Here is an 8064-nt window from a genome sequence, read left to right as displayed (position 1 = left end):
CACCGCGGCAGCCAGCGGGCCGGAAGCAGCTGCGAGCCAATCACAGAGAGGCGTGCGCGCCGCGGAGGATGCGGACGTCAGGGGTAAGGTGGGTAACCTGCGGCCTGGGGCTGACAGGGAATAAACTACCCGCCAGAGAGCAGCTCGGAGGAGACACCGTGGAGCCCGGGCTAGACCGAGAAGGGGGCCGAGAGAGTAGAGGCTGACAAGGTGAGTATGCGGGCAGCAAGACGGGCCGACAGGGCGGAGGCTGGGAAGGGGCCCAGCAGCCGAGGGCCAGGCCAGAGCTGAGAAGGCCAAGTCCGACGGAGTGCTTGTGCTAGAGCCCTGCGAGCTGCTGACTAGATCCTGGCCGTGGCCGGGAGGGCTGCGGTGGAGAGGAGGCGACTGACACACCTACAGCCGACGTGTCCAAGCCCTGGGAGGCAGGTGACGGGAGTGCCCGGTGTCGCCGCAGAACTGGGAATAGAGGGGGCTGTGAAGCGGGAAGTCGCCAAGGCCTGGAGAAGACAGGGGGACAGAGGGGTAGGGACACGGGCTCCCGGAGGACAGGCTGTGTCAGGGAGCATGGAGAATGCCATCCCCGCCCGCTGACAGAGACGTTTCTGGGTTGTGGAAGAAATAGCAATTCTTGATGGAGAAACCTGCAGGGGAAGCAGCATCTGGGGGAAGAACCAGGTTTCCATGAAGGGAGTAGGCAAGTTTGTTTAGGGGAGTGGGTTCTACAGGAAACCATGGGGATCCCTTTGCCACAGAAGAAGCCCAAGAGAGGGGAGAGGGGAGACCCGCACAAGGCAAAGACAGCGTGGACTGAGGCAAGGCCGATCTGCTGCGGACAGAAAGTGTCAGGGGTTTCTGGAAAGAGGGCATTCAAAGCCAGGAGAATTTATTCCTAGGACACTCACCATGTGGGAAAAACAATAAATATCCTTGGAGGATGGGCGGTCCTAACTCATAATAAAGGCACAAGGCCCTTAAAAAATGCTTAATAAAAGGAATAAATGTAAAAAACAAAACCAACCAAACAAAAAACCCCAAAAGCCAACCAAACAAACAGTAACCCAGACTGGATCTATGAGCCACCATCTCCCCTATTAGAAAGGGCAATGGATCAGGGGCGCCTGGGTGGCTCAGTGGGTTAAGCCACTGCCTTCCGCTCAGATCACGATCTCAGGGTCCTGGGATGGAGCCCCGCATGGGGCTCTCTGCTCGGCAGGGAGCCTGCTTACCCCTCCCCTCTCTCTCTGCCTGCCTCTCTGCCTGCTTGTGATCTCTCTCTGTCAAATAAATAAATAAAATCTTAAAAAAAAAAAAAAGAAAAAGAAAGGGCAATGGATCTAATCTTCTGGTCCATGCAAGGAAAAGTATCTATAACTTTGCTATGCCATAGACGCTGACCCCTCTTGCTTCCAAAGCTTGGGAATTCTCTGCCCAGAAATGTCAAAACCTTTGGCTATGGGTTTTGATTTCTCATTAACCTTTATAGGACACACCTTGATAATTAATTAAATTACACAATTTTATTTACCAGGTCATTCTCTCCAATTAAGATGGTAATTAGCTCCCATGTTCCACCAGGCATTTACTGGCCTCTCTACGAAAAGGAACTTAATGAAATAATCAGGACATGTAATCATAGTAACAAGGTGGGGAGCCCCGGGGAGGATTTGAAATGTCTGACAGTAGACTGGAAAGGAGTGGGACTTCAGGGTAAACACAGACCCCGTGCTGACTGCCACAGAACCAGCGGCACTTGAGCGTGGGCCACCTGGGAGTTTTCAAAGACTTGGAGCAAACCGGGCATTTTTTATCTTGGCAGGTGGTGGAACCAAGGACCTCGTATGTGCACCCGTGTGGGCACTGCTGCTTGAGAGCATGATGGCCAACAACAGTCGCAACTTCCACAACTAGTCCTAGTTGTCAGGGGCTTACTGTGTGGACAGCACTGTACCAGGGATGTCACACGCATTAAGATAGCTGATGCTTCCTGCGTTCTTGGAGGTAAGTGAGCGTCATACTTTGCTAGATTTTACCGACAGCACAACTGGGGCTCAACAGGGTATAGTGACTTGCCTACAGTCCCAGGGCCGGTCAGGAGCAGAGCTGAGACTTGAAGCCCCGAGAAGAGACGTGCTCGTCCATGGGGCATGAGATGTTTTGGCTACAGTGGTACCTGTCACAAAAATGGCTTGGATCAAGGGCAGCAGCTCGGTGACCTCTGCATTGCGGTCACCCTCTCCAGTTCTCCCCACATCTCTAACTCCTCGTGATCCTCTCTCCCACTGAGCACAGACATGGCTTCATCCTCCTCACCTCATACTCCAGGCAGCTCCAAAGTTGATCCGAGCTGGTACGGGAGACGAAGTCTCTTTGCCTTTCCTGGTGTAGACGGTCGGTGAGGACATGCATGAGCAAGCTCTGGGCTTGGGGTTTGAGGTCTTTGAATCCCGGTTCTCTCTCTTCTGGCACTTCCAGAGCCCATTTCCATGTGGGAGATCTGAGTGTTGGGAGGATGAAGTGAAATGCCATTGTGTGCACCACAGGGCTGCAGGGCGAGTTCCCGGGAGGTGTTTGCTTCCTTCTTTCCCAAATGGTGACTGGCACATTTAGACTTAGGTCTGGGGCAAGGGTGGGTTTCTCATAGTCTTAGATAACTCCCTGGTGGAGAAAGATAAGGACGGAATAGCCTGGATCCCAGGGAATACATGAGGAATCTCAGGGTCTAGTGGCAAGTGTCTCCAGTGACAGGAGTGACAGGTGTGGTGAAGAACAGCCCGGTCACGTTTGGAGAGGCCCCGTGGAATAGAGAGGCAAGGAAGCCAATTCTGGAAGCCACCAAGAGCCCAGGGCGAGGGTGACCCTGGAGATATTTCCAAGCCTGTATGGGCCAAGGTGACCCGAGGTGAGCCTTCAATAACCCTGGGATGAAGCCTGTGTGCTCGACAAACAGGATGTGTCTTGCTTGGCCTTTTCATTATTTTCCATTTGGTCTGTGTTTGGTTTGCTTCCAGTTTTTTAAAGTTGCAAAATACCCACTTATTCTGTGTTGATTTGAGAGGAGAGGGGGACTGGAATGTCCACATCAAAAAGGAAGGTAGTGGTAGGGGGAGATTAGAGTGGCCTGGAGACCAAAAGCCCCGAGGGTGATGAGCATGATGGGGGAGATTGGCAGTGAGCCATAGAGCTGGAGAAACCAGAGAGGGTATGCCTTAGGGGTGGAGGTGAGGTGACTGGGAAAGAGTCAGTGGTAGACTCCAAGGGTTTCTCCTGTCTTGGTTTTCACACTTGGCTTGGGAAGTTAATGCAGCCAAAGAAAGGAAACTGGGAGTCACCTGGCAGGAGCCAGAGGTACAGTACATTGGGCTGTGGATTATCATGGGCTGGTATAGGAGCGTGAAGACCCCTGTTGACGCCAGCCTCACTTCTGCTCAGAGCATCCCATCTGAGGCCTTTTAGGGAGCTCTAGGCTAGTCACATGTGAGGGTCCTTGGTGTAGTCAATAGAAATGTGTCCTGGCTAGCTTCAGCAGGTTAGGAAATTGAGTAAAGGAGAATGGTGGGCTCTCAGAACAAAGGCCTCAACTCAGAAGATGGGCAGTCGCCAAGGCAGCTGTGATGAGAGGAAGGAAGGAGACACGGTATCCTTTAGCAGGAGCTGTCTAAGGCATCCAAGTAGCCACTGCGGGACACCCCAGCCACCCCACGAAGGACTCCTAGAGATTTTTCACTGTAGAGTAAGGGCTCCAGGGTCAGAGTGGAGATGAGAGCACTCAACTGGCTGAACCCAGGTCACATGTCAATGCCCTGCCTGCCAGGAGGTGGGGAGAGGAAAGACCCCTCCTCTCCTGTAGGCTATGGGTGAGACCCCATGGCTGGTAATCCCATGGAAGAGTCTCTCAAAGGGGGAGCAGGATTGGATGGTGGACACCAAAAGTAGAGTCAAATTCTTTGACAGCCTTGAAGATGTTCTCTGCTTAAATTAGTTTGAACTGTTTTCTCCTCTACTGAGCTTTCCAGCAGCATTGTTTAGTCCCATGGGGGTCTGCCCTTGGTTCTCATTCCTGACTATGACTGGGTTCCCTTATCCTGTCTTGCTCTCCACAGCCCCTGTCCTGAACCCTGGGTTTTTACTTTGGGTGTCCTACCAGTCTGAGTCTTGGCAGGAGACAGATCACACGCTCAAATGGGGTAATTCAAGAAGAGTTTGGTAAAGAAGACTGTTAGGAAAGTGGAGCTGGAGTGTAGAGAAACCAGAAAGGATAATGCAGCCTCTCAGGACTCATGATAATGGGGCTCCATTACCACTGGAGGGGCCTGAAGGGACCAGGGGTTGGAGGGGAGCGATTAGCAGGAGGGAAACAGAGACAGAGGTAGAGGCAGAAGCAGAGAGAAGCCAGATCAGAGCACAACTGGCTGAGCAGGGCCTGGAAAGACCAGCAAGGGGGTCAGGGTCAGGCATTGCAGATGAAGGGAGCCATGTGGGCATGGCCCTAGACTTGAACCAGGAACATGCATCTAGAACACAATGGGCAATTCTGATGTGTGAGGACGATGTTTCTGCCTGAAAAAGGCATTTCTTTAAGTCCATCTCTCAGTGTGTTCCTGCAGCAGGAGGACCTCAGGTCGATATTGCTTCTCCTCCCTCTTCCCATGATGCCTCCCTCACTGGGAGAAGGGGCCGGGTGCTGTTTCGGCTTTCTCCAGTCTTTACAGGCTTGTCTTAAATCACTGACCTGCAGCCTAGCTCCCCCCCGCCAGCTCCCCAAATCTGTGGGCAGACCCACCTGCCATCAGATCTGTCAGAGCCCAGGTGGCAGACCTGGAGACCCTCTATGGGACCTCACAGAAGCCCCTCCGTCTTTCCCAATGGCCCTTTTCCCTTCCTCCCAGGTGGACCCCGAACACTTGGTTTCTATAACTGTAATAATAGTCCTCTCTCTGAATAACTTACCCTCCCTTTATGCCTAATTACCATGTGGCACAGTAATGATACATATAACACTAAATGTGTCAGGGTAACTCTGCTACGAGTCTTGTTTCATTATAACAACAAACTGGCTTTCCTTAGTGTCTCACCTGTCTAGGCCTCGGCCCCCACATGTTTAAAAGGAGGGATTTGGATTAAATTAGTGTCTCCCCACCTGGTTGGTGTTTTAGAAATATGGACCCCTAGCCCCTACCCCCTAAATTCTGACCTAGTAGATCAAATCTGTATTTTTTTTTTCTCTTCGTTTCCCAGATCTTTCTATGGTGTCCAATTTAAGGACTGGCATTTGCGAAACTCTGGAGCAGATCATCTCTGTGACCCTTTCCCAAACTCATGTTTTCACTCAGTGATCATACTTCAGAGGGGATGCTAGCAGAGATGAGGCTGGGACAGAGGTAAGGGACAGATATGGCAGACTTTGAATCCACTTTAAGAGAATTAGAATTCATCTCAAAGACAATGGACTTTGGGGGTTTTAAGCAAGGATGACAGGATCAGATCTATGTGTTAGAACAGCCTCCTTGTGCAGTGTGGAAAATGGGTTGGAGCTGGGAGGTGGGGAGAAGGCTTTGGTCATAATCTGCCTGAGAGAATGGTGGGGACCTGGATTGGAGTGGTGATAGCGAGTGTGGAGAGGGGACAGGTCTCTGTGGCATTTGGAAACTGGGATGGACACAGGACTCTGGTTTCTTTCTTCCTTTGATCTGGGATGTTGGGATTGATAAAGTTCTAGAACCTAGGTGAGGTTCGGTGGGCTGAGGTCCGGAGCCAATGACCAAGAAAGAATTCTTGAGATATCTTTGGTGCAAAATGGTGGTTTATTAAAGCACGGGGACAGGACCTGTGGGCAGGGAGAGCTGCTGCCCCGGGTTGTGAGAGATGGCAGGTTATGTACCTTGCGGTTGGGGGAAAGTGAGGGGAAGGGAGGTTTCAATGGAACTTTCATATGCTAAAGAGGGCCTACAAGGTGCAGGGATACTGGAGGCCATGCGGCTTGATCAATGTTGTCTTTTGGCAAGCCATTCACATTTCTGCTATCAAGCGTCTTTGTTAGTGAGATTTGGGTTTAGAAGAAATTTAACTTTATTTAGGGCTTGAGGAACTGAGTTATTTGCCTCTGGAAATTGTGCTATTGATAAGGTAACTTCTTTGTTTGTAGATCTCTAGGACATTTATAAACCAAGGGAGACTCCTGTCTTGTAGGATTGTGATCTCTGCAAGTTAACTATTTGTTTCTCGCTTATGGCAGTCAGGGGTGCCTGAGGAATGTCACATGTATTACTGAGGGGAGCGGGTGGAGAGGGGGTGCAGGGTGCCAGCTTTTGCTTTGTCCTCAGCCAGCCTCCTGCTCCCTCATCAGGATGACTGTTGCTTGGTTCTGCAAGCCTTTGTCCTTTGCTAGGTTAGAGTACCCCCCCCCCCCCCCCCGCCGCTGTGTGGTTCTCGGTTGGCTCATGACAGGCAGATGCCCCAGATTTTGACTCAAGAGCCAGTGACTCAGAGAGGCAGGGAGAGGGGAGCATCCTTTCCGGAGGCTGCAGCAGTAGCCACAACTTTCAGTTTCCAGAAGCAGCGTAATAGAGGGCTAGGGGGACGCCAGGGTGTGCTGCCAGCCTCCGTGGCCCGGCCGTCTGGTGAGCTGTGTTTACTTGTGCTAACCGAGCTCTCCCACTGGACTGTGGCGTGGGCTCCATTTCAGGTGAAGACCTCATAGCATCTAGCTCTTTTGTTCCTGGCTGTTTTACAACCTTGGTTCTCTAATTTCCCTTGTGATTCTGTGAGCTATGATGATATTTTCACTGAATTCCTTTTCTGCTTAAATAGCCCAAATTATTTGTTCCTGCCAGATACCCCGACTGCCTCAGAGGCTGGGAGTGTGTGAGCAGCCAGTTCGGTCCTCAGCCACAGTGAACACAAGCAGGGGAGCAGCTCGTGAAGAAGAGAATCCCAAATGCTATCGTTTGGTTTAGAGGCTAAAAATACCTCGGCTCCTGATTGGCTCACCCTTTCTGCAGAAAGCCTGGATTGAGCTTTTCTTCACTATTGAGAGCTTTCCCTGAGCTGCACCACTCCATTCAAAACCTGAGTGGTGGAATGGTCCTTGCATTTGCAAACTATTGGAAAAGTGTCATCCAAATTCCATTGTCTGCTCCCATTTTCTGGAAGCTGGGAGCTTTCAGAACCCTCTCAGGGCTCTCCAAAATTAGTGATCTTCTAGAAATCACAAGGCTACTGGGAGGTAAATGAGACCACTGATGAGATAGTGCTTTAATAGCTACAGAAAAGGCTGAAGGAATCCAAGGCTGTACCAATTGTGTTTCCGCAAATACAACTTCAGAAGTTCTATACAGATGGATTGTTTTCTAAGTTCAGTTACTTTCCCACCTATCTACCTGGTCATTTTAAAGATATTTTGTTTGTTTTCACACAAGCAACTACAGAAACCACTGAAACACTAAGTTTCTATATTTTTTATTGCAGTAAAATATGCACCACAAAATTTACCATTTTAACCATTATTAAGTGTGTAGGTCAATGGTATAATGTACATTCACCTTGTTGTGCGCCCATCCATCACCATCCACCCATGGAACTTATTTGTTTCCCCAATCTGAAACTCTGTACCTTTAAAAAAAAAAAAGATTTATTTATTTATTTATTTGACAGAGAGAGAGAGAGAGCGTGTGCGTGCACAAAAGCGAGAGGAGCAGCAGAGGGAAAGGGAGAAGCAGACTCCTCGCTGAGAAAGGAGCCCAATGCGGGACTCGATCCCAGAACCTTGGGATCATGACCTGAGCCAAAGGCAGACGCTTAACCATCTGAACCATCCAGGTACCCCAAAACTCTGTCGCTTTTAAATACAAACTCCCTATTTACCTTTCCCTCCAGCCCCTGGCATCAGGCACCCCACTCTGACTTCTTTAGGTACTCTACATAAGTGGAATCATACAGTATTTGTCCTTTTGTGACTGGACAGTTTTACTTAGCACAATGCCCTCAGGATTCATGCACCTTGTTGCAAGTGACAGGATTGTTCTTACTCCGTTTGCAAGGCCTCTGAGAATGATAAGGTGGCAG

The 8064-nt window shown here is 50.3% G+C and overlaps 1 protein-coding gene across 2 annotated transcripts in view; it reads left to right on the top strand.

Annotated features, from left to right (window-relative positions):
- The first annotated feature begins 66 nt into the window (after nucleotides 1–66).
- DRD2 (dopamine receptor D2) overlaps nucleotides 67–8064 on the top strand; it is a 72184-nt gene continuing 64186 nt past the window's right edge. For both annotated transcript variants that reach the window (XM_047693786.1, XM_047693783.1), the window contains exons 1-2: nucleotides 67–210; nucleotides 1820–2001. The gene's annotated coding sequence lies outside the window, so the exon portion shown is untranslated. The remainder of the gene's footprint in view (nucleotides 211–1819; nucleotides 2002–8064) is intronic.

Source organism: Lutra lutra, chromosome 10 (assembly GCF_902655055.1).
Source record: "Lutra lutra chromosome 10, mLutLut1.2, whole genome shotgun sequence".
Taxonomy (NCBI): Eukaryota; Metazoa; Chordata; class Mammalia; order Carnivora; family Mustelidae; genus Lutra; species Lutra lutra.
This window is presented reverse-complemented; position numbering and strand designations above follow the sequence as displayed.